The sequence below is a fragment of the Saimiri boliviensis genome, chromosome 12 (genome assembly GCF_048565385.1).
Source record: "Saimiri boliviensis isolate mSaiBol1 chromosome 12, mSaiBol1.pri, whole genome shotgun sequence".
Lineage (NCBI taxonomy): Eukaryota > Metazoa > Chordata > Mammalia > Primates > Cebidae > Saimiri > Saimiri boliviensis.
Window position 1 is genome coordinate 73,361,789 of NC_133460.1, and position 27,181 is coordinate 73,388,969.

The 27,181-nt window shown below is 35.6% G+C and overlaps 1 protein-coding gene and 1 long non-coding RNA gene across 4 annotated transcripts in view; one reads left to right on the forward strand and one right to left on the reverse strand.

Moving 5' to 3' along the window:
- RNLS (renalase, FAD dependent amine oxidase) overlaps nt 1-27,181 on the reverse strand; it is a 312,278-nt gene that overhangs the window by 220,761 nt on the left and 64,336 nt on the right. The gene's annotated exons all lie outside the window — the stretch shown is intronic.
- On the forward strand, nt 1,776-27,055 carry LOC120362533 (uncharacterized). The gene is made up of 5 exons (XR_005578406.2): nt 1,776-3,121; nt 7,132-7,257; nt 14,752-14,888; nt 15,576-15,678; nt 25,069-27,055. It is a non-coding gene; the product is annotated as an uncharacterized LOC120362533 (long non-coding RNA).

Here is a 27,181-nt window from a genome sequence, read left to right on the forward strand (position 1 = left end):
TTTCATGGCAATATAAACATAGCTATGGAGATGGTCAAAGAGTAGGGGATTCTAAAAGGGAAGAAAGGGTAGGCACACTAAAGTTTGAGAACCTCTAATTGAATGTATTGTTACCTGGGAAACATATTAAAATTAAAGGAAAGGGAAAAATGACCATACTATATGAGTCCCAGTAAGAATGAACTTGACAGCTAGTAGCAACAGAGGTGAGGGGTGGATATGGAGTCTGAGGTAAATGGAAATAAATAAATTAATTTTTAAAAATGAGTTTAAAGTTGTTTTGGAAGACAAACAGAAATTGTTGAAAATATCGGAGAAACATAACTTAACAGTAAGACAGATAACAAACACAAGTCAGTTTTCTGGAAGCAGAGGGGTAGACAGAAACAGTGCAGAATTTCCTCATTCTAATATTTATAATTCTAAGTATAACATTTAAGACAGAAGAAGATGGCAACCCCTGGAAAGCAGGCTTCAAATTGCAATAGCCCTAATGAAAGATTTATAGTGCCTTGGTTTTGGTTAACAGGTTGATCCAAATACATAAATAAATATAAATAAAATAGCTTGAAGAAGGTGATTTTCAAAAGCTAAAAGGGGAGAGATACAAAAAGGGAGGATAAGTCAAACAACAGATGTGGAAAACAAATGCCATTGGACTTAACAACAAAAATGGGAAAGCCTTTTACCAAGAGTGATGTCTAATGCCTAAACTTAAGAAATAGAAATGGATGGACTGAAGGATGTGGTCATTACAAAGAAAAGATTTTTGTTTAAAACCAGGAACAAGCAGGCAAAAAACTAGGGCAAAGCAGAAATGTCATGTGAAATAGCTTACGTAACAAACTGATGGCTTAAGCCAATAAAAGTTGTGGGAGAAAAGAAGCACCTGTCCAAAGAAAAGGTGTGAGGAGGAAGAGACACAACAACACCTGGTCTCTGAATATACCATAAATTTTTTTTTGAGCCAACTAGCTATAATTTTGGTGAAAAAAGAACCTTTGAGTAAAGTAAATTTATAAAATAAGTGTTTGTGAAGTGATTTAGGAGGAAAAAAACCCAAAACGTCCTAGTAAAGAACATAAATTTTATCTGGATATGATTGAGACAAAACCAGTGGATGCTAAAAACCAGTAGGAGAAAGTTTGATGAGAAACAGGATATTTACATAGTTTCAAAGTATCTCCCAACAAATTTCTTATTAATTATAAAGGCAAAAAACAGTAGCCTAAGAATGAAGAAACCTGACAAACCAGCTAGACCAAGTGATCATCACCAGTTAACATCACCAAGTTAACATTGCCAGCAATGAGATACAGCAGCATTATGTGTCTCCTTAACCTAAAGTACTGAGAAGGACACAATTTGACATCTGGCTCAAAAATGCAAAGCCTGAATCTAATCATGAGGAAACATCAGACAAATGGAAATCAAGGGCCACTTTGGATTAAAATTGTCTGGTATTCTTCAACTTTTTAAATACCAGGGTCATGAAAGAAAAAGAAAGACCAAAGAATGGTTTCAGATTAAAGAAAATAAAAGAAACAACTATATGTAGCATGTGCTCCTGAAACAGAAAATATATTTTTTTCTGTTGTTATAAAGGGCATTACTAAGACAATTGGCAAAATTTGAAAAAGGTCTGTATACTAGGTAGTAATATTGTATTTATGTTGATTTCCTGATTTTGATAATTGTCCTATACATAGTTATTTATGAGAATGCCCTTGTTTTAAGAAAATGGAGTATATAAAAATATGAGGTTTCACGTCTACAAACCACTCTTGAACAGTTCAAAAAGGAACACTAATGTGTGTATATATGTAGAGAGATTGATAAACAAATGTAGTAAAGTGTTAACATCTGAGAAATCTGGGTGAAAGATGTATAGGAATTCTTTGTAAGTCTTTTTCTAAGTCTAAATTTATTCCAAAATTATAAACTATAAATGATCTGGAAAGAACAAACTAAAACAACTCATGAACTTTGATTAGATCTTGGTTGAGGGAACAAAACAGCTATGAAAGACATTTTGAGAGAAGTGAGAAAATCTGATTATAGATAAAATATGAGATGAAATTATGGAAAAATTAATTTTTCTCAGCTTTGACAACAGTAGCGTGCTTATGCAGGAGAATGCCCTTAGTCTTAGAAGATGAATGCTGACGTGATTAAAAGTAAAAGTGTTACACACATGGAGGAGTCCACTGTGGCTCACAAAGTGTGACAGTAGCAGTAGACATTTCCCCACTCTCTGCCCAACACAGTATTCTCTACCTTTTTTACTTAGGTAGGCAGGGCACTTCTCTGGTAGTGATTGTCTTGATCTCTCAGGGTGTAAAGCTTCCCATTTGTTTAACATTGTTAGAAGGGTTTTCTGTTGTTGTTGTTGTTTTGTTTTTTAAGACGGGGTTTCACCGTGTTGGTCAGGCTGGTCTTGAACTCCCGACCTCAGGTGATCCGCCCGCCTTGGCCTCCAAAGGACTTGGATTACAGGTGTGAGCCACCATGCGTGGCCTTAGAAGGGTTTTAAAGCAGGATTTCTCAGTTCCAGTGAGTTTCAAAGTTTAGTGAAAATGGCTTCTCTGCATTTCTCTATAGTCCTTTCTCCCCCTGCTCCCACAGATAACCTGCCCCAGATTCAGGCCTGTGTTTGTAACAGCTAATATGTTAGAAGTTCTTACAAAAAAATATTTGTTATTATGAATGCTTTATCAGATCTGGCTTTTTGTTGTTGTTGTTGTTGTTTTCTGCAGGGGCAGGATGAGGCACAGGATGCGTTCTTTCCTTTTCCCCTCTCCCATATTAGAAGGTTTCTCAGCTGTTCTCTAAATAGCTTTCTTTGGACCATCCCCACAGTAACCATATCCATGTGAACCCCAGAAGTGAATGCTGCCTGAGCTAATTCTCAAGATTTTCAGTGCTTCTCCCTAGTCTACCACCTCAGTAATCAACTTCTGCCAGCCCTGACCCAGCACATCTGTCTTCATATGCCTGTGCCACAGCAATGGGCCCCACTTACCATCCAGCTGAAATTCCCGGAAGTACATTTAAGAAATAGGCAATCAAGAAAAAAGGATATACGGCAGTCTAAAGACAAGTGTCAAACAGATAAAAGAGGGTAAGCAATACTTTTTGCATATACTTATAAGCTATGCAGGTTTTTGGAAATTCTCCTATTGGCAGGTGAGGCATGGAGAAAGAATTTTAAAAATGTATGATCATAAGTAGCCTTTACAGTCAACCTAATAAAGATGTAATGAGCGCAAAGCTCTGCTTCTAGTTAGTATACAATTTAACAGTATTTACTAAGCAGTCATTTATGTCAATGCACCAAACAGAAGTTCTGAATAACAAGACATAAAACTCAAGGACCTATTTTCAAATAATTTAGCTATAATTTAGTTCCTGGTATAGTCTGAACAGGAGGTCACCAATTCATTATTTCACTGACAAATAACCTCCCACACTAATTCCACAGGAGGTGTTCAGGAGAGCCATATGACTCATTTAGAACACTGAGATTAAGACAAAAGATATAATTTGTTCCAGCTAAATGAACTCATCTGCATTTGAAGCATTTGTATTTTCCAGACTAGAAGTAAACTTTCCTCTTCAATGATTTTGGACTAAATTGGAGTCAGTTTTGGACTCTTGTTTAGGAACACATGATGGGGTTGTGAATGTTTCACTAATCATCTGGATTTTTTAGTTGCATTTCAACTCATATCCTTGTTTTATTTCACTCAAGACAAAATCGATACTTTTAAACTGCAGGTACAAACTAAGGCAAGCAAATCATGCTATTTAATGTCGACAATTCTCTGAAAATAGAAATACATTAGGTTGATGCAAAAGTAATTGTGCTTTTTGCCATTTTACTGTCAAAACTAGTAACCTACTAACTTTCAATCATTACTGTTTAATCCAAAGACTCATTTTACATAATCATCCTCTCCAAAAAGTTTGGCTTGGCTGTTTTATTTCTCCTCTGATCTTACCCCTTTAAGAGATTACTTACAAGTAATGTAGTAGTAGGAAATATGCAATAGTTGTGTAACTTGATCTAGCAAATTGCATAAATTGGATTTGCTTTCCCTTATCCTAAATAAACTGCCATCTATGTAATGAGATTATTGTTTTAATTTAGGGAAGATATATAATGTATGTATATATACATACATTATATATCTTCCCTAAATTCAATGTGTGTATGTGTGTGTATCTCTGTGTGTGTATATACACACTAAACACCATAACTAATTCATAAATGCTTAACATAAGTTAGCTATTATTTTGATACTAATGAACTAGAAGCTTCCTTTAGCTTGACTATTATTAGAAAAGGTTAATATCAACAACATTAACTCCATACCAAAAGGAAACTCATTTGTTCATTTGGGGATATATTTTACATGATCAATAGTTATGAATTAGCTGTAGAAGTCATTATCTTTAATCACTTAGTCATTATCTGTTTCCCCATCATTAAAATGGTAATATTACCTATATCTTATAATTTGGTTGTGAAGAAAGGATTTTTCATTAGACATTCAATTAACTGTTAGTTCTCTCCCCAAACACTATGCCCTCCACAGCAATGCAAAGAGTAGTATGTAATCTTATTCACAAAATCGATTTTACTTGAACAATGAGGTGGCCAAATGGTAACACCTGAATTCTCAATAGTCTGGATTCTTAAACACTCTGTTGGTATTCCTGAACAGATTGGTAAAATTAAAATAATGACTGCCCATTGCACCCCTGGGCTTCCCTAAGGTCTACCAATACATTTAAGTGAGTTGATCTTCTGAACTGCAATGTGTTAGTTCTCATATTATGTTTGTCATTTGCACATTTTGTATTCAAAGCATGTGGATTCCTCTTTAATCCATAATCTAAAACCCTGGTACTCATCAGACATCATCTATAAAATGAATAATTTTCAGCACTTGCCAAGACTAGCTTGAAACATTTGATTCTTTAGAAAAGTAAACAATTATATATTTCTCCATATTTCCAAAGCTCTTCTTATTTTGCTCATCCAGACAAGAAATTTGCTCCATATGATCTTTACTCCCTGTTGTGACCTGGTATAATAATATGAAAACAGCCCAATTCTGTTTACTCCTATTGTAACACTTATTGCATGTCTGTCTCCTCTATTAGTTTACAAGTTTCTGGAGGAAATGGAGCATAATATAGAAACATCACATTCATCTTTGTATCTGTTGTTCTGCCTTACTTGTAAGAGTGCCCTTGCTGCATATCCAAATAAGATATATCAAATTGGGGTCCAAGTATCATTGGAATCAGAAACACCCAGGGGTACTTGTTTAAAAAGCAGATTTCTTTATTCTATCCAAATATTCTAAATTATAATGGCTGTGCTATGGTTTGAATATGGTTTGTCTCTATCAAAACTCATGTTGAAATTTGATGCCCAATGTGGCAGTATAAGGAGGAGACATTTGGGTCATTTGGGCAGATCCCTCATGAATAGATTAATGCCTTTTAACAGAGGTGGGGTAGGGCTGAGTGAGTTCTCCTGGGGGAGGTGAGGAACGGGAATAGATTCTTTCCTGAAAAGCAGAGAGCAGGTTGTTAAAAAGAGGGTGGCTTCCTAGGTTTACCTCTTGCTTTGTCTCTCATCCTTCCTCTCTACATGATCCCTTTGCACAGGCCTGCTCCTCTTTCACTTTCCACCTTGAGTGGAAACAGCATGAGGCCCTCACCAGTGCAGCTAACCAGTCCTGGACCTTTCAGCTAACAGAATTGTGAGCCAAATAATCTCCTTTCTTTAGAAATTACCCAGCCTCAGGTATTATGTTATAGCAATACAAAACAGACTAAGACAAGCTGGTATTGGGAGCTGGGACATTTCATCACGCTCTACAGTTGATTCTGTGTACAACAAAGTTTTGGAATCCTATCACAGAAGAAGGGCTATTCATTTGGAACCTGAGGTTCTTCCTAAGGACCCAGAATACCTGATAGTTCTCAGAAGAATAATGGGTCTGTTTTTTCCCAATGACCAAAAATACATATTCTTTTGTCACAATAAATCTTTAAAGACAAAAAATAAAAATATAGGGCAAGAGAAGTTTTGTTTTTCTTTTTTCTTTTGCATATAGGAAAACTTTAAACAAATACATAAAAGTAGATTAAATACCTCAGTAAGTCCCCCCATACTGGCCCATCACCCAGCTGCACCAATCAACTTGTAACCAATCTTTTTTTATTTAGCACCAGCCATGTTCCTAACCCAAACAAGCTTTCTTTTAAAATCATTATCCTGGTCAGGTGTGGTGGCTCATACCTGTAATCCCAGCACTTTGAGAGGTTAAGGCGGGTGGATCACTTGAGGTCAGGAGTTTGCGACAAGCCTGGCCAACATGGTAAAACCCTGTCTCTACTAAAAATACAAAATTTGGCTGGGTATGGTGGTTCATGCCTATAATCCCAGCTACTCAGGAGGCTGAGGCATGAGAATCACTTGAACATGAGAGGCAGAGGTTGCAGTGAGTTGACATTGCGCCACTGCACTCTAGCCTGGGTGACAGAGTGAAACTGCATCTCAAAAAAAAAAAAAAAAATCACTGTCCTCAAAGCATTTAAAAAACAAAAAGTTAAGATAGTGAAAAACAGAGAGATGTAAGACAATCTACTCAAATTTATTTTAATATTGAATATAATTATACAAATAGATTTATAACCTGGAACCATCATTAGAACTACCAAGTTGCAATTCAGTGGATGTGTAGTTCTACTCTGGAGCAAGTACAAGACAGTTGTTAGGACTTCAATGAGAGAGTATTTGTAACAGCATCTAGCAAAGGTGCTATCATATGTACAACAAATGTTTTGAGCTTGAGGTCTCTGCATAAGATAATGTGGTAATTTTCAAGATATGTTCATATATTTTTTACATTTCTCTTTTCAACAAGTGGAGATTATTCCCTCCCCTTCCCTTGAGTACGGTCTGGATGTGGTGACTCACTTCTAGTTTAATAAAATATAGCAGACAGGATTGGATGTCACTGCTAATATTAGGTTGCAAAATGACTATGGTTTCTACCTTGGATGTGGGGATATGTAGATGAATATGCTTTCTCTCTCATCATATTCTAGAGGGAGATAGCTACCATGTCAGAAAGCTGCCCTTGGAGAGGGAATCCAACTGCCCTGTCTTGATGATACTCAGGTAGCCTATGCAGAAGTCTAAGCAGCAAGAAAACAAAGCCTGCCAGCAACCACGTAAGTAAGCTAGGAAGTAGAGTTTCCAGCCCCAACTAAAGCTTATGAAAACTGGCCCATAGCTTTATTTCAAATTCATGAGAGATCATGAATCAAGACAACTAAGCTACTTACATTACTTGTAACTGCAAAACTTTGGAAACAATCTAAATGTCCATCCCTAGGAGACTGGTTAAATTACCTACAGTGCATCCACAATGAGTTATATGTAGCTGTGAGAAAGAAGAAGGAAGATCTTTACAAGTTGATATTAGAGTGATTCCCAGGATGTAATATTAGATTTTTTTAAAGGTGCCAAAGAGTGTATACTGAATAATATGCCTCTTTTGTATAATAAATAGGGGTAAATGTTTATATTTTTGTTTACTTCTATCAAAAAGAAACACAGGAAAATAAACCTGAAACTAGTAAATACAAATAGAATGAAAACTTTTCCATTTTTATGTAGTTTTAACTTTGACTATGGAAATATTTTACATTTTCAAAAATTAAAATAGTTGGAAAAAGCAAAGCCCAAAAGGGAATAAAAAGAAACAATTGTAATACACTGTATATCAAGTTGTTAACACAAACAAAAATGATAAAGGAACTCTTGAATACAGCACTCAGACTGTATACACTCTACTAAATTTGAAGGACAATAATTGTATGAAAATCTAATTTTCTCAGTAGTTTTGTTATTGTTGGTTGAAGTATTACTGCTGTAATTCTGAATCTGTTTTGTATGCATTACAGCAAATTAGACAGAGACAAAGAAGAGAGAGAGAGCGTGCATGTGTGTGTGTGTATGTTATTTAAGTATCAGGGTTCTCACTGTAGACAAATGTGGATGCCAAAAGGATATGGGGGAGGTGATGAAGAAACCTGTGGTGTTACATTTGAACTGGAGTTTGTCAGCATGATCTCATTTGCCTCTTACAAAATTACATCTATGGTCTGTCTTAGTAGAAAAGACATTCCAATTAGCAACAAGAACTTCGAAAACCTAGATACTAGATTTTAAAGAACATTCCTATTAAAAGAAACCAACCAAAAGAAATGGTTGATTCCAGATCTAGGGCAGAAAAAGAACAGGGTAATACTTTGAATACTTTTGCCAGAAAACAAGGAAGTGCTTAACAATTGTTATGATATCATCTCAGAAGGACACAGGAGAAGTTCTCAACTAAAAAAATTGAATCTAGGAGCTTCAAAAAGAATAACAATCATACTAAATCATAACACTGGGAGGTAAAGAGAGGGAAAGAGGGAGAGGTAGAAGAAGAGAAAGAGAGGTAGCAGAGACGCTCTGTGTGTTTGTGAATGTGTGTGAAACAGAAAAACTGCATGTGTGTTGGAGAAAGGGAGAAAGGGCAGGAGAGAGAGAAAGGAAGAAAGTGAGGGAGAGAAAAGGGAAGATTCAAGGAAGAAAAAAAGGAGAGGGTGTGAGAGAAGAAGGAATAATAACAAAAAATGTTTTTTAAGAAACAATGACAATTAGTTCAGGCAAGGACCATCACTGGATGTTAAAACCTGGTTGTTAAGGAACAGAAATTTATATCACCTTTCCCCTGAAGATTATTTATTAATTTCAGATAATAAACCCCACAGATAGCTTATTCATTACAACAGAGAAAAAAAGATGAACATTTACAATGGAGAAATCTAGCAGTCTCTACATCAACGAAAGGATCAGACTTGTCACTAGCAGCAAAACAAGATGCCACATGTGTCCTTGATACAATGTAATAAGGAGTATACATGTTATCTATGTGAAAAATGTTAACTCAGTGGTTCTCAGTGTAGTCCTGAGACAGTGGCATGGGCATTACCTGTGAACTTGTTAGAAATTCAAACTAGAATGGGCTTTAACACAGACCCCAGGAACTCTGGGGGTGGGGCCAAGCCATCTATGCTTAACAATCTCTAGATGGCTCTGAAATGCCCTAAAGTGTGAGAACCACTGATTTAACCTGAATTTAATAAGGAAACAGTGAGACAAATCCAGACCGTCACATAGTCTACTTACCTGAACTCTTCAAAAACGTCAAGCTCACGGCCGGGCGCAGAGGCTCAAGCCTGTAATCCCAGCACTTTGGGAGGCAGAGGCGGGAGGTCAAGAGATCGAGACCATCCTGGTCAACACAGTGAAACCCTGTCTCTACTAAAAATACAAAAAATTAGCTGGGCACGGTGGTGTGTGCCTGTAATCCCAGCTACTCAGGAGGCTGAGGCAGGAGAATTGCCTGAACCCAGGAGGCAGAGGTTGCGGTGAGCCGAGATCACACCATTGCACTCCAGCCTGGGTAACAAGAACAAAACTCCCACTCAAAAAAAAAAAAAAAAAAAAAAAGTCAAGGTCACAAAGAACAAAAAAAAGTAGAGCCAGGAAGAAATTGTGGAAGGAAACTTTAGATTAAACTAAAAAGATGTAACAACCTAATACAATGAGTGGATTTTAATTGGATCCTGAATTAAAAAGAAAATTAAAACTGTAAGATAATTTTCAAGGCAACTGAGAAAATTAAAATACAGACTTTATGTTAGATGACAGTGTGCATTTATCATTACCTCTTAGATGTAATAATGTATTTTGATTGTAGAACAGTATATCCTTATTTTTAGGTGATGCATGCTGAAGTACTAAGGAATAAAATGTCATAATACCTACAGCTTAGCAACTTACTTTCAAGTGATTCAGGAAAAATAAAACAAATGAGCAAATATAAAAAAATTAAAAATAAATAAAATCCATTTATATATATATATATATATATATATGAAGAGAAAATAAGTCAGAAACAATGGTAACAATTGAACATTAAGGCAAAAGATGCCTTTTTTCCAACTGTTTTTCAACTTCTCTGTATTTGAAACATTTTCATAATAAAAACATGGACAAAATTTCATGCCACTCATGTCTAGAAACTGTAGAGGGGTATTTAAAAAAAACAAAAAGTCAAAAACCAAAGCAAGTCTGAAAGTTTGTTTTCAAAATGAAAGCCTAAAGCATTCTGAAGCAACTGAAATGCTCAACCACTGAAGTGGCAGAGTTGAGGTAACAGGGTTGGTCACTTAACTGAGCTCTGACAGAATTTCCAGCTCATAGCCACCTATACGTGAACTATATTAAAAAGTGCTGCACTTCCAGTTTTCCCTTCACTACAGAGGAAATGCAGAGTCAATAACATTATCAACCATAAGCTTTTAAGGTTCAGCATCCTAATAAAACTGATGAATCTTGACTTGCAGCCTCAGCAGTTAAATTAATGCTATGAAAATCCTGCCAATGGCCAAGTTGCATGAAAGAATAATTACACATGTTTACTGTTAACCATCAGTCAAGTCCAAGAGCTATGAGAGATGAAATACGAAATGTAATAAATGTGAATGTGCCATCTGAGGGCACGCCTGTCCCAAAGACACACACACGCACACATACGTGCATACACACAATGAATATAATAATTTTCTTTGAATATTTTTCCTAGTAATTAAAAAAGCTATTGAAAAATACGAAACAGTAATCCTAAATGATACTCCTAAAAGAAAGAGTTCAATCAGCTGCAAACAAATCAGTAAGAAAGTGCTATCATAGGGTAATGCTAATAAAGCATTAAACCATTCCTTTCGCAATCATTTGTTCTTGAGCAACTATACTAGCCATAGCAAGATACTCTTCCCATATTTAAAGTGCATGATTTATGGCTCACTTTCTTCCACAGCTTTTATGAGAAGGCATTTTTTAGATGTCCCATGTGAATTGCCAACATCTGCACTGATGAAAGAACTGTAAAGAGCAAAATTCACAAAGGATTACCGCTATCAGACTTTTAAAAAGAGATGCAATACATTATAATTTGATGTACTGATGGTTTTTGAAGTACTTTTCAACGTAAACTTCAAAAGATCATAATGAATATTTAATTTCAATCACAGCACACATTGAGAGTTCAAAATTACTGGCCACTAGGAAACTAAATCTACTGATAAAAGAATGTAACCACTTATTACAGCCACAAGCATGATTTTGAGCTATGATTATATGTAAATCTAATGTCTCTACAATTGATAACTGTGGGATTAACTGAATACTTCTCCAACCTTAAAATAGGGTAAACAGTCAATAGTGAGAGGAGTTAATCAGTTAATAGCAGTTGCATCTGCAAAATGAATCACCATTCTTTGAAAATCTGAATTTTAATCTTGAGTGGTCTCTACAGTTTAAGTAAGCACTATGTTGAAGACTTTTATTAGTAAGTCTCTTATCCTGTCTTCAGTGCCAATTGCGTACGTGTTAGACTTGGGAAAAATAAATTCTAATTGATGAACAACTTGAAATGAGAGTTCATGAGTGAGGTAAAAGGTCAGAGATTCTGAAGAGGAAAAATAGTTTCATGGTTATGATTACATTCTATACAAACAGACAAATCTGTGTTTCAGTAACTCCACCACTTACAAGCTGTGTAACCTAAGGAAAATTGCATGATTTTTTCATGACTTTATTTCCTTATCTGTAAGATGGGGACATTAATAGTTTTCTACCATGTGGATATGTTGCGCAGACCCAGTGAAATAATGTATGTTTAAGTCCTTGCTACAGTGTCTGGCACATAGTGAGTGTTTAGTACCTGTGGCTGGCATTATTGCTGCATGTTGTAATTTGGCATCAGCATTTGGTATAATCTAATGACCTTTATTAGTGTTTTCCTATCAGTAGCTTGTGAGTTGTTAGTAATGATGGTGGTAGTGGCTGCAGCAGCCCACAATGGGAGTATTTAACATTATCGGTGCCAATATTTCTTTAAAGTCTGGCAAAGTTTGGTGAAGAGTTAAAAGACTACAGCCTTATCTTTTGGTGGAGGCCCATTTCCTATAATTCCCCTCTACTGCTTTCCCAATATTCAACTTGAGTTAGGAATATCCCTTTCAGACACTGTTTATACAGAGGAAAACTATGCAAAAATTATAAAAAAAAGAAACATTAGTACTAATAATGTCAAATATTCCCATTGTTAGCTTAATCCCTAAAAAGAACTGCCAGTTTCCTGATTTACTATCACTCTCTATCCATTCTCAAAGGCACTGAACATTTTCCCCTGGGTCCTGGAATACAATCATTTTGGAATGACTACTTTTCCTTTGGCAAGACATTCACTTTTTTGGAGGGAGTGGGGCTGGTTCATAAACCCCTTCTACAATTGCCTGTAGAGGTCTCCTCCTTCGTTCCTGAACAGAATTCCACTATGGCTCTTATTTGGCTCACAGTAAAGTGATGCTGAACAAAATGTAGAACTTTGAGGTTCAATGTTTTGACACTAATGAAAACCCAGATTGACTAATCACTTTTTAAAAAATTGTATGATTATGATTTTGTGATGGGCTGGTCTTTGACACTGGCAAACAAAGATAGGCAACTGTCGCACACACATTATCCTAAATGAAAGAGAGAATTGCACTTGTCTGTGAATTCGATTTGAAAATGAACTGCATGTATCTTGTTCCCCATTGCATTCACAACATGTAGCATAGTGGCAGATCTGGGTAGGTTTAGAAAAAGTATTTGAATGATAGATTTAAGGGAACAAAAGAGAGAGAGAGAGAGAGAGAAGAGAAGAGAGGAAAGGCAGGGGAGAGGAGAGGGAGAGGAGAGGGAAGGAGAAGGGGAAGGGAGGGGAGGAGAGGGAAGGGGAGGAAAGAAGAAGGGAGGGGAGCGGAGGGGAGGGAAGGGGAGAAAATAAAGAAAAAGGGCAGTTCTAATCTCAGTTCTGAATTCAGATTAAAATATATAAAGCATCTGATTGCCTTTTTAAAAATGCTACAAAATGGTTGAGTGGAATCTTTAATAACATTAGCATAAAAAAGGAAAGATTAGGAGACAACTCAAAAATAAAGGCAAAAAGTTATTATATAGGCCAGGTGTTCTCTACCAAGCACATAATAAAAAGGTAGGCAGGAGGAGGGGGAGAAGGAAGGCTTAAATAGTAACACCTATAAAGAAAGATTAAGGAAAGATTTTCTCACAGCTATGATTATTAAATACTAAAATAAGATACCAATTGGTCATATAACCTTTCTTCCTCAAATATCTTTAAAAGCAATAAGGGCGATATTCATCTGCCTGGAACACTATAGGGCTGTTTCTGCCAAGATGACTTATCAAGCCCCATTCCAACTCTAATAAATTTTTCATAGTCTACTTTGTAGCTATGTCTAAATGACCATTGTAAGTAATCCCCTAGGATATTAACATTTGGAGTACATATGCCTACTGAGGCTTTTAATATAAATGAACATTTAGAAAATTATTTAGGATTAGAAGTCTCAACCATTTCGCATTTCATGAAAGTATGTCAAATTTATGTTAGGCTTTTAGATGAAGTATCATATTTTCCCCAATAGAGCAGCACGATGTATATATAACTTGAATGTGCACTTGGGATAATATGCAACTGCATTGTGTAAATGTGGAGAGGACTCCGCATTTTAAAACATTTAAAGAAAAAAATTGAGGCAGATAATTCTAACCACCCTGATATAAACTGGGAAGAAAATAGACAAAAAACTAAAACATATAATTTTTTACAATTATTCAGACTAGCAAGAAATTTTTTAATAGTTTCCATTAAATACTCCAGTGACTCACATCACAAGGAGCTTCAGAACAAAGGTTTTGCTAAACTTCTCCTATCTCTAAAATGCTTAACTCAGTAGTGATCAATTTATATAAGTATCTCTATTATAAAAAGGATATATTTGTATCACCAGAGATAAAATAAAGTAACATTTAAATAATTAATATTTTATAAGTTTACATAAGCCTTTATGTTCTTTATTTTATAATATAAAATATTAATATATTAATCAGCACCTTACATACCTTTAAAAATTTGATTCACATAAGAAGACAATATGAGGTCCAGGCAATTGTTATGGCCATTTTAGAAATGAAAACAAACAAACAAACAAAAAAAACCCCTGAAGTTTTGAAATACAACAATGGGAGACATAAGAATATAGATTAGAACGAGGGAGAAAATCTATTTTAAAATTTGAATTCAATGGGGGATTATCTGCTTCCCTCATTATGAAGCCAACCATTGTTAAGTTCCAAAACTTCTACAGCTGCACTGAGAAACTCAGTCTTTCATTTCTCAGGAGAGTGTTGATTGCAGTGGCTCTCTCACTTCCTGGGTAACCAAAAGTGAGATGTCAAAGAGAAGAGCCCAGGATAATGGCATGATTTTTGGCCTGAGCAACTGGAGTCAGACAGACTTGCCATTCTCTGAAGCAGTGAAGACCACTGAAAGAATGTTTGTAAAGGAAAGAATCAGAAGTTTATCTTGCATAAGTTCAGTATGGTGCACTTACTTGACAAGCAGGTAGAATTCCTGAGTAGAATTCAAGGGCGATACCCAAGCTGAAGATGTATGTCCTGAAACTGGATGAGGAAGGCATAGATGGGGAAAAGTAGAGAAAACTGGATTGAGTCCTTGGTTATGCCAACATTTACAGGTCTAAAGAAGATGAGTGGGAATGAGGAGACCAAGAGAAGAAAGAAGAATTCAAGAGGGAGTGCTGGCCCAGAAGCCAAATGAAGACAATATTTAAAGAAGGTGGGAGTGATCGTGATCTACACTCAAATGCTCCAGGTAGGTCAAGTACAAAGATAGCTAAGGATTAATAGTTGGATTTAACAACCTGGAAGTCACTGATGTTCTTAACAAAGCAATGGTCATGCTGTAGATATAATTTTGTTTTCTATTTTTTTATTTGCCATTAAAAACTCTTTGAAATCCTGTTTTTGATGCCTCCATAACATCCCATAATATAAATGCACAATAATTTATTTAAACAAACTGCTATTGTGAATATTTAAGTTGTTTCCAATTTTTTACTTTTATAAATAACAATGTAAAATCATCCTTGCATGTAAATCAGTAATATTATATTTAAATGAATTCAAGTGAGTGTTATAGCATGCATTAAAATGCAAGGGAAATTTTGCTAGTAAATAGCATGTATGTATATTAAATATTACAACAAAGAAGTTGAGAAAATTCTGATACCTAGATATCCAGCAATAGTGCCAACTATTTGTATTACTTTCTTTTTAAAAGAAAGATGTGAGTTAGAGAAAAACAATAAGAAACGGTCTGTTCGCACCATTTTACATTAGAAATAAGTCCTCTTTTGACACAATTCTTTCTAGACTAAATTATCCATGTGTAGTTCTATTACAGAAAAGTAGGATCTTCTTCATAGGTGTATATAAAATGTAATTTATAGTAAAAAGTGCTTCGCAGTTCATAAAATATTTCCTATTCATTATTTCACAGATACTCACAACTCAACATAGGTAATACATGCTCCCCATTAAGACAGCTGCCCAAACTTGTCATTGGATATGCCTGCCTATCCTTCACAATACAGGATCAAAAAGTAAGTTTTAAAAACTTTATTTAACATCACCCATAGCTTCTAAGTATCAGTAAGACAGAGTATACATTTTATAATGTAGTGTCTAAGTTTCCTTTACACTCTGGCCTGTAGTTTTCATCTACCTTCTCTCCCATTATTCTCCACAATGCATCCTACACTCCAACTACTCTGTACTGCTCACAGTTGCCCCATGAGCACTTCACTCTCCCACCTTTGTGCCTTTAGGCTGACTCCTCTGTCTGGAATGCAGCCCTCCTCTCTTTACTGGCTGCACAAAGATACATCTATGTCTCAAATATGCCTTTCTCCTTTATTAGTTGTATGGTGTTGAATAAATTATTAAGCTTCTCAGAACCCCTCCTTTTCTCAAGTGCAAATGGTAATAATAATAACTACCCTGCAGGCTGACAGTGAAAATTACGTAAAGCAAGACATCAAAAGTATCTGGCCCAATAAATGTTATGTTTTTAAACTTTACCCCTGAGTGGACAGTAAATGCACATGATTCAAAATTCAAAAATCTAGAAAAAAAAAATACCTCCCCTCCACTTCTTCCTCCAGAAGTTGTTCTCCTACCAGAGCCTATATTTTTTTCCCAATTTTTTGTACATCTTTTCAGAGTTATTATATACAAAGGGTGGCATACATACTACACAGTCTTTGTCATCTTTATTTCCCTTCATAGTATGTCTTTCAAAGCCTTCCCTATTGGGACATAAACATCTGTCTCATTCTTTTTTAAAACAGCTGTCATGTTCCATAATATGAATGCACTATCACTAAGTAAACCATATCCCTGTGGTAAGACTTTAAGATTATTAGCAATCTTTTCCCCCAACATTTTATTATAATAGTTTTCAAATGTATATAAAAGTTGAATTTTATATTAAACACTCAGACAACAACCAGTTTCTAAATAATATTTTAGTACTAATTGCCTTATCATATATCTAATCATCACTTCATCACTCTGTCAATCCATTGTAATTTTTTATTAATTTCTGAAAAACTTGCAGATATCACTATACCTCCCATGAAATACTAAATGCATATTATTTACTATTAGATGTCAAACTTTTGTCACTACAAAGAGTACTGTAATGAAAACTTGTATAAACACCATTTCATGCATATATGAATATTTCCTAGAAATTATATTGCTGGGATCGTACATTTATAATCTTGAGGGATATTGCCAAATTTCACTCTGTGGAGATTGTAACAGTTAATACTCCCACCAGCAATGTAGGTGTCTGTTTTTCTTTGCCTTTATAATACACTATCATTAAATGTTTAATATATGCCAACACCAAAGGTGAAAAGGCATCTTGTAGTGTTGTTCTACATTGATTTTAAGTGAAGTTCAACATTTTTTTCATGTTTAAAAACTACCTGCATTTTTTTTCAGATAGAACGTTCTATACATAACACCTTCAATTTATTTTTTATGGTAAGAACATTTAACATGAGAGTTACTGTCTTATATTGGTCTGTTTTCATAGTGCAATAAACAACTGCCCCAAACTGGGTAATTTGAAAATAAAAGAGGTTTAATTGACTCACAGTTTCACATGGCTGGGGAGGCCTCAGGAGACTTTCAGTCATGGCAGAAGGGAAAGTAAGCATGTCTGACATGATGGCACATGAGAAAGACAGACAGAGAGAGAGAGAGAGAGAGAGAGAGAGAGAGAGAGAGAGAGAGACAGAGACAGACAGAGAGAGAGAGAGAGAAAGGGCAACAAGCCCCTTATAAAACCATCAGATCTCACAAGAACTCACTCACTATCATGAGAACAGCATGGCGGAAACCACCCCCATCATCCAATCACCTCCCACTAGGTCCCTCCCTTGACACATGGGGATTATGAGGATTACAATTTGAAATGAGATTTGGGTGGGGACATACAGCCAAAACATATCACCTCTTAACACACCTGTAACCCCAAACTTTGGGAGGCTAATACGGGCAGATCATGAGGTCAGGAGATCAAGACTGTCCTGGCTAACACAGTGAAACCCCATCTCTACTAAAACCACAAAAAATTAGCCGGGCATGGTGGCATGCACCTATTGTCCTAGCTACTCAGGAGGCTGAGGCGGAAGAATCACTTGAACCCAGGAAGTGGAGGTTGCAGTGAGCTGCACACCACAACCTCACACCACTGCACTCCAGCCTGGGTGACAGAGCGAGACTCCATCTCAAGAAAAAAAAAAAAAAGTTTAAATATACAATACAATATCGTTAACTATAGGCACAATGTTGAACAGCTAATCTGTAGAACTTATGCATCTTGCATGATAAAGGTTTTATACACACTGAACAGTAACCTCCATTTTTTCCTCTCCCCAACCATTGGCAATCACAATTCTACTCTGTTTTCTTGTGTTTGACTATTTTGGATACTTCATATAAGTGGAATCGTGTAGTGTATGTCCTTTTGTGGCATGCTTATTTCACTTAACATAATGTCCTTCGGGTTCATCCACGTTGCAGCACATGGTAAGATTTCCTCCTTTTTAAACACTGAATAAGTTAAGTTGCCTGTATAGACCACATTTTCTTCCATATCTTGGCTATTGTGAAAAATGCTGCAATAAACATGAGAATGCTGATATCTCTTTAAGAGACTGATATCTCTTCAAAAGAACCCTCTTAGAGTTTTATTTTGGATAAATACTCAGAAGTGGAATTGCTGGATCATATGATAATTATATTTTTAATTTTTAGAGGCACCTCTATATTGTTCTCCATAGTGGCTCTCGATTCTACATTCTCACCAACAAGGATTCCCATTTCTGCATATGTTCACCAATACTTGATTTTTTAAAATAATGGCTACATTTTTTCTTCTTTCAATTCTATTCCATTGTGCATTTTTCTACTATATAACTGGCCTTTTCACACTGATTTATAGAACTCTGTATATTAAGGAAACTCACTCTTTCTACCCTGAGTTCCTAATATTTTTTCTAAGTTTGTCATTTCTATCTTGATTTTAATATAACTTATTTTTCCAAGCATAAAATTATTTTTATGTAAATGTACCAAATGCTGATTCAGTATTTCTCCACTATTTACTGTTCCTGTCTCAACCTTCAAAACAGCTTCACTTAAACTCTTACTGAATTACTTGCAAGGTCCAATTATGCCATGTCTTTCACATGTGTGGGCTCTTGCATATGTTGCTTCTTCATTGTGCAACATTCTCTCAATGTTTCTCCTGATTAATTGCTACTGATCATTCAAGATTTGTCGAAAAGGTTGCTTTTACAGCAAAAGTTTTCCTTAACTCCTCAAGGCTGGTTTCAATGGCCTTGCCCTATTTTTTCTAAGCATCTTATGTGCACTCTGATCAGAACATTACCCTTCTGAAATGCAATTAGCTACTTCCTTGCTTTCTCCCTTAGATCATTAAGGGAAAAAAACTATATTTCATTCATTCATCATTGTATCTTCAGCCTCTAGCCCAATGGCTGGCATACAAGCAGGTGCTCAATAAATGTTTAAGAAAAAAGAAAGAAAATAATAAAAAGGAAAGGATGGAGAAAGAGTGGGAAGTGAAACATAGAGGGTGATATTGACTAAACTGTGTCCCCCTAAAGTTTATGTATTGGAGCCCTAACACCTAGTATCTCAGAATGTGACTGTATTTGGAGATATAGCCTTTAGAAAGGTGATTAGGATAAAATGAAGCCTTTAGGGTGGGCCCTAATCCAATTTGACTGGTATCCTTAAGAGAGGGGGAAATTTGGATACAAAGACACCAAGGATGCGCAAGCACAGAATAAAGACCGTAAGGACACAGAGAGAAGGCAGCCATCTGCAAACCATGGAGAGAAGCATCAGATGAAACTAACCTGATGACATATTGATCTTGGACTTATAGCTCCAGAACTGTGAGAAAATAAATTTCTGTTGTTTAAGCTACCCAATCTGTGCCATTTTCTTATGGCAGCCCTAGCAAATAATACAAAGGATTAGAAGATATAGAAGGAAAAATGGTTGGATAAGGAATTACCAAAATGTAGACATTAGAGGAATACAGAAACATTCATGAGTTCTAGCAAGTTTGTCATGACTGAGGAAAAAATAATAATTCTTTATTTTCCATTCAGGACAATGAGATAAAGCTGATTTTAAACTAAAACTTTTGTTCTTTATTATAATGTGAATATATAAATTTTATTTTGATTAGGCAAGGCTTTTTCAGTTATAATTCTTATGGATTTAAGTAATAAACTACAATGGAATTACATGGTATGAGAACTTAGTCTGATTATAATAAGCCACTCAAGCTTAAGAAGGCACATGCATTCATGGCTACATTTCATTGCTGAGACTGTAAAGAAGTCCCTAAAATTTCCAGTCTGTCTATGAAGTTGTATTTTTCTGATTTAGTGTTTTCCTCTTTACTGCTGGGTCAGTATGTTTGAAAAAGATGTTTTTCTTAGAAAATGAAATTTGACACAATGGCATACTAGATGGCATTATAAAAAAAGAAAAATTAATTATTGGACATGAAGTCTTTGAGAGTACTTTTGTGGTCATATGTTTCATCTCTGTTGACAGCTGTATTTTTGCACAGCATTTAAAACCATATCCTGACTTTGACAAACTGTTCATTTCCCTTTAGATATATTGACTTTGACAAACTGCTCATTTCCCTTCAGATTTTGGGAAATTCAGTATGTCTATGACAATACACTAACCATTAAGTGAAATTAAGTCATATCTAGTTTTCATTTCAAAATATGATAGAACTGTGTGGAATTATATTCCATCAAATTATAATAGCTATGATCTGGAAGTGACATGGTTAATTTCCCTGGCAGACTATAAAATCACCTAGCTAGGAATGGTGAAAGCTGTTAATCAGGAAGATAACCTTTGCAAGCTTTATCCCTTTCATAATGGTTGCTAGTTAAATACGAACATCTGGGAAACCATTATGAATTCATTGTGCAAAAATCTATTGCCCTATGTACAGAACTCCTTTTATTACAAACAGACTTTACATAACAAGAAAAACATAAATGTATCAACTTTTCATTTTTTTACCACGCACTTATTTGATGCACCATTTATTAACAAAATTGACATTGTCCTTGGATGTCCGTAACACTGGCTATAAAATAGGGATAATAATATTTAGTTGAGAACATATCTAAAAGGTTTAATGTTTTAGCAATGCTTTAAAATTTTAATGGTTTGAATGTGCTAATTTTTATAATATTGTCTCAAAGGTTCACTTTTATATTTATTTTATGTCATGTATAATGTGAACTGAGAAAAATGGCCTTTTGTTTTTTACATGGATACATAATGGCTGATAAATTTTAAAAAGTGACTTCCATGAACCATTTATTCATCTATTTTTACGACAATTTTAAGATAATCTTTCAACATGGGCACCTATACTATGCAGTTAAGACATTTCTTCAAAACTTCTTATAGACACAAATGCCTGAAGGCCTAAATTACTTATAAAAGTGAGAAGCCAAAGAGACTAATATAATCTTTAACTGAATAAATATTTTTCCACCTAACCAAACATGACTGCCAACACCAGAAGGTTAGGAGAGAAAAGTCTCATACCATTTGAAAAGGAACACTGAATTTTACACAATTGCAATAAAAATAGATAATGGTTTCTGGCTAATGGTATTAAAACATTAAGATTCTTTTGTTACAAATCTTAATTTTCTAAAGTATATAACTAAGACAGGCCCTAATCCCAAATGAAATTTAATTGAAAGTTGTTTTTAAAAACATGGTAAGAGATATTTCTCTTTTTAGTATTGTCAAATAGAGCTCACTCTGGATGCTTCCTCATTGTCACTTCAGCCAAGTTAGAATAGAATGAGAGCTAGTGTTTTTGTCTTTAATCAAACAGCTTAAATAAAATTTAAGCCCTAGATTTTTTATTAAAATACACGAAAAAGGGGCATTCAAAAAAACTTGCCATTAAGGGTACACATATTTACCCATAACAGTAAGTAGCATGCAAATATATAATATAACCCACAGGCAAAATATAGTATGCATCTGTTCATTTATACTTGTAGATGAGGGATTTTTATTCCCTACAGTAAGACTTTCTACATTAACATTGGAGGAAAAAAATTATGTCAATACATCAATATCAAAAAAGGATAGCTAAAGCAGAAGACTAACATACATTGTAAATTAGGTTAGAAAATCTTATTGGATATCCTCATAACATGCTGTTTACATTTGTGACATTTAACAAAATCGCAACTGAAATGAATAACAATATAATTGGTTTGCTGTTTGTCTCTTCCATTTTACTATGAACTCCAAAAGCTTCATCTTGAATATATAGCAAGATAGGCACATGGTCAAACATACATAGATGGAAAGCTAAAGTCCAGGGTAAACCTGGGGTGCTTAAGCACTTGTTTTGGAAAAAAAAAACAACAACTGTTTTCTAGAGAAAGGGGAAAAGGAACAGTAAGAAGTAACATGGATTGTCCACCTACTACGGGTACTACAGGTCAGCTCTTATGGTATAGATGTATCCCTTCTGCTAATACAATAGTTCTGTACAGAAAGTATCACAGCCTCCATTAGACAGCTGGGAAACTGGTAAGAAAGAGATTAAGTGACCCTCCTCATTAGTAAAGTCCAGGACTAGATCCCTGTACTCTTTCAATTTGACCACTGTGTATCTCTAAAGAAAGAAAAGATAGTCCTTTGGCTTTTAGTTTCATAAAGGAGAAAACTAGTACTTTCTCCATCTTCCACATCACTGATTCAAAAACTTGTCTGCTCGTGAGAATCATTTGAAAACTGTTTAAAAAGTATCTGAGGCCGGGCGCAGTGGCTCAAGCCTGTAATCCCAGCACTTTGGGAGGCCGAGGCGGTTGGATCATGAGGTCGAGAGATCGAGACCATCCTGGTCAACATGGTGAAACCCCGTCTCTACTAAAAATACAAAAAAAAAAAAAAAAAGTAGCTGGGCATGGTGGCACGTGCCTGTAATCCCAGCTACTCAGGAGGCTGAGGTAGGAGAATTGCCTGAACCCAGGGGGCAGAGGTTGCGGTGAGCCGAGATCGCGCCATTGCACTCCAGCCTGGGTAACAAGAGCGAAACTCCGTCTCAAAAAAAAAAAAAAAGTATCTGAGTCCTACAACCAGAGATCCTGATTCAGAGATCTGGGATCTTCCCAGGTATTTCTGTATTTTAAAAATCTCCACAGGTGAACCTGATGTACATTCAGGCTTGAACTGCTATTCTTTTCCAAGCCTATCTAATGTTCTATCCTTATCCTTCCCTGAATTATAAGCATCTTCCTGATTGAAAGGAGATTAGAAATGTTTGCAAACTTCTAAATTCCAGTCATAGTATAAAAGGGTTTCATATACATATTGCCTCCCACATGTAATCTCATTTAGTAGATAGTAGACTAATGCTTAGGCATTAGTAATTATCATTCCCTTAATGACAGGCATAATTATTCCCTTAATCTTATAAAAACAACATATATATGTATAATTTCTAAAACATACCTTGTATCTTTCTTAAAAATGTCAAATATCATTGTTCCATTTCAAGATGTCTTTAACAACCAAAAAAAAGGAAGAAAGAAAAAAGCCTTCCTCTAAGCCCAAGAAACTTACTGATTCTTACCTCCTGGCCTTACCTATTAAAATGCAGTATCTCTAATTTCCTACAAAGCCCTTCACAAATATTTATGGATCTCCAAGTGTTATCTCGTGTATGCTCTTGAATAAGCACGGCCAGCTACCATGTATATATATGATACCTAACATTTTGTTGTCTTTTCCTGCACTTGATATCCCCCACATCCATGATGTCTGAAACTTAGCCTCTGAGGTCTTCAATGGTGTCTAAATGTATTTAGCAGCTGCCTCCAGCTGACATATCACAAATTTACCACTGTAACTTGCTGGATACTGCTGCCTTTGCCAAACATTGTGCCCATGTCTTACGGATACCACAATCTGCTGTTGCTTTCTTGCCAGTGAATCAGAGTCCCCAAAGACCTAAAGCTGCTTAGGGTTCTCCGAAATTCATAATATGTAGAAGTTACTCTGTGTTGCATGAAAAGTGGATGACTGGCTGGATATATCTCATTCCCTGATTCAGGGACATACTTTTTCACACAAATACTGAAGCAGTACTGCTCCAAAAGACTTCCAAGACTTTAGTGAGAAGCTCTTAGTTTTTCTCTACAGTTCTTTCCAGGCTATCTCTCTTTAAGAGTCACAGAGTATTTTAAGGTGTAATGGCCAGTAGATGAATCAAGTGATGGGCACAATGATATTCTCAGAAGTATCACTCACAATTTTAAAGTTTTGTTACTAGTTCAACTTTGTCTACCTTTGTCCACCCCATGAAGGAGTTCTCTCCCCAGAAATGCTATCTAGTCTCTCTTATGAATTGTCTTCTGGCAGGTCAGTTTCACCAGTGTCAAAGACACGCCCAAACATATGGGCATTTGGGTGATAGGGCTAGCTTAGGCTCAAGCTAGGGACACCATGATATCCACATAAATGTGAAACTGTTTCCTGGCATATTACTTAAGAAAAGAAACTGATGACTGAAGTGGTAAGAAGCAGATAATCCCATACTTTGCCTCTTCTTTGCCATCTTCTGTATTTCACACATATGGCATAGATGAGCCATATCTCTGAATAAATATTTTACTTATCATATGCATAAAAACCTCCTCCTAGAGGAAAAGTTCTAAATTCAGAATAGAATCATGTCCCCAGAATACTGGCTTATTCAAACAAACTTGGAAGAGTGGTAGGAAGGGGTAAATTATCAGATGCCAAGATCCTATGTAAATACTAGCTTGTAAGACCTTAACAGTCAGCCTAGAGATTTCACTTTTTTTCCCCTTCTATGAATCTCTTCTTCACTCTGCCTCCCTCTCTCTCCAACCATCAAAGTCTTGGCTGGGTTTCTCGTTCTTCCTCATGGAGTATCATTTCCTATCCACGTGTGTTGTTTGCTCTAGGTCTTCATGAAAAACGTGCTTAAAATTTCTTCTGTCCAGTCATCTTATTCCTGAGTCAGTTTCTTCCGGTTTAGATCTTAACTCTGGGTAACCTATTTACCTTGTCCCAACTTTCAAAGATGCTAACTTTTAGGAGTTTCTAAAAATCTCAAGTTTCCATGAAGGCAGAAGTTTCTACCACAATAAAATGCATGGTGATTTCATCAAGTCCTACAATGTCTACACCTGCATCACTCTAATTCTTTAACCCACTACACCTGAGCTATGTTTGTTTACCTGATAAAGACTATAGTTTGACAGAATTGATTGGATGACTGAAGCAATGGCAAAAGCAAGGTTCTAGAATAATTGTGTTTAATATTCTAATTGTTTTGTTCACAGGTTCATGTGGTCTGAAAAGTTTGGACTTTCTCCTGAAGATGATGGGGAACTACTGGAGGTTTAAGATCAGGGTTATATAATACAATGCAGTCTGTCCCTAATGGGCAATATGAATTAACGAAGAAGGACACTAAGGCAGGTCATTATTAGAATATAACAGAATAATAGGGCAACAGATTTTTAAAAGTAAATAAGGTTTAAGGTGAATAATGTGTGTGTCAGCTATGAAAATGCAACTATCACAACTGTCAACAATTTGAACGAATGAAATGTACTAGTTTGGGATAAAACACATTGTATTTAGGTTAGCTGATGACACAGAACTGGGACTTGGAGAGAGAAAGTATAAACATAAGTACACAGAAAAAGAGTTAAAATTGTGGTACAGAATCGTATCACCAAAGAAAACAACAGAGAGAATAGAACACCAAGGACTAAGTCAGCATGGGAACACCCATAGTTAGCAGAATGCCAGGGAAGAAAAGTGAGGTTCAGATTTTAGCCAATAAGTGGACATTAGAAGGCTGATTTCCATCATAAAGCTTCTTAAATGGTGTTACCCAAGAAACAATAACTCTTATTTCACCTTCCTTCACCCTGGAGCTAATATTCAAACCAGCTTTGGCAGGCTCAGTTCATTGCTGGTACTATACCAGAACTCCACTCTAATAATATTTTTGAAGACTTGTCTTCTAATGAGATGTTTTCCATAGTTCACTAACTGCAGTTTCCTGAAATGGGGCTAATGCACCTTGCTTTGGGCTGAAATAAGGTTGTAGTGTGATTCCAGTATTTGTCAATACATTAATAGTTTGCATGGCAGTAATACAGACAGTGCCTCAAATAAACTGGTTTAACAAACAGATGTTGAAGAAATAAATGACTGATTGGACATGCAAAAATTTAATCCTATACAAACTGGGTACAGACAAATGAATATTGAATAAAAATTCTTAATGACAATAATATTGTAGGAGTTGGCAAATAGATACAATCACAAAGATTCAGTAGTGTAAATTTCCCTAAGCAATACCATTCTGAACCAATAAAGATTTAGCAGGCCTGGTGTTGGTGCTGTGTCCATGACGTGAAAACTTGAGCTCCTATGAAAACTATAGGTTAAATACAAGCCAATGATGTTATGCTATAATTTAAAAACCAAGATTTATACAAAGATATTTTCAATAAGAAATACAGGGCAATTATCTCTTTAGGCTCACCACTGGTCAAACCTCTACAAGAGTACTTATTAGGTTCAGTGTTAGGCCCACAAACTAGAAACCTCTATAAAGGATTTGGAAGGAGTCCCGAGGAAACTAATCAAGAGTTTAAAGGAACAACAAAATGATAAGAAAATTGGCCCCAAAGAGAAACACAAAAGAAACACCATTTATTTAACCTAAGAAGGAGAAGCTGAAAAGCAAATAACAATCTTCAAATATTTTGCCAATGTGGCCAGCAGCTGTTCTGTATCACTGTAAGCAGGACAAAAGAAAATGAACTTCCAGCGCAAAGGTAGAAAAGTGCAAATGCACCACTGGTTTTTCCCCAAAGAACTTCCTGGCTGCAGGAGCTGGGACGTACTATTTGATAGGAACCCAAGAGACAGTGGCATTTCCCTCTCTCTGGACCTTCCTTAGCATGAGTGTGCAGGTATATATCTAAACAGCTGTCCAGGGAAGAGGGAGCAATTCTATAAACAAGTGAAAAAAAAAAAAAAAAAAACCTTTTCTATCTTTATAGTTGTCAAAACCATCACATACAGTTAAGCAACAAGAGATATGGAAATAAACTTTCAGAAGTCATTTTTCTCAAGATTCCTAAAAGGGAGAATTCTGAACCTTCATCATAAAAATTTTTTAATAAAATAATGCTATTGATTAGCTGTAAGTCTGCTTTCTATGCATCCCACTGTGTCATTCAGAAAATAACTGGCTTGAATATTATAGGCAAGTATAAAAGGACACTCTACTTTCTATTATTCCACAAAGCTGAGAGTTCATAGAATTTTTGAAAACAGTTACATACTTTCTGAAAAGAATTAATCAAGTGTCAATTTAAGCCTATAAAGCAACACAACTAGATGGCATTTATTATTATTCCATTTCACTTT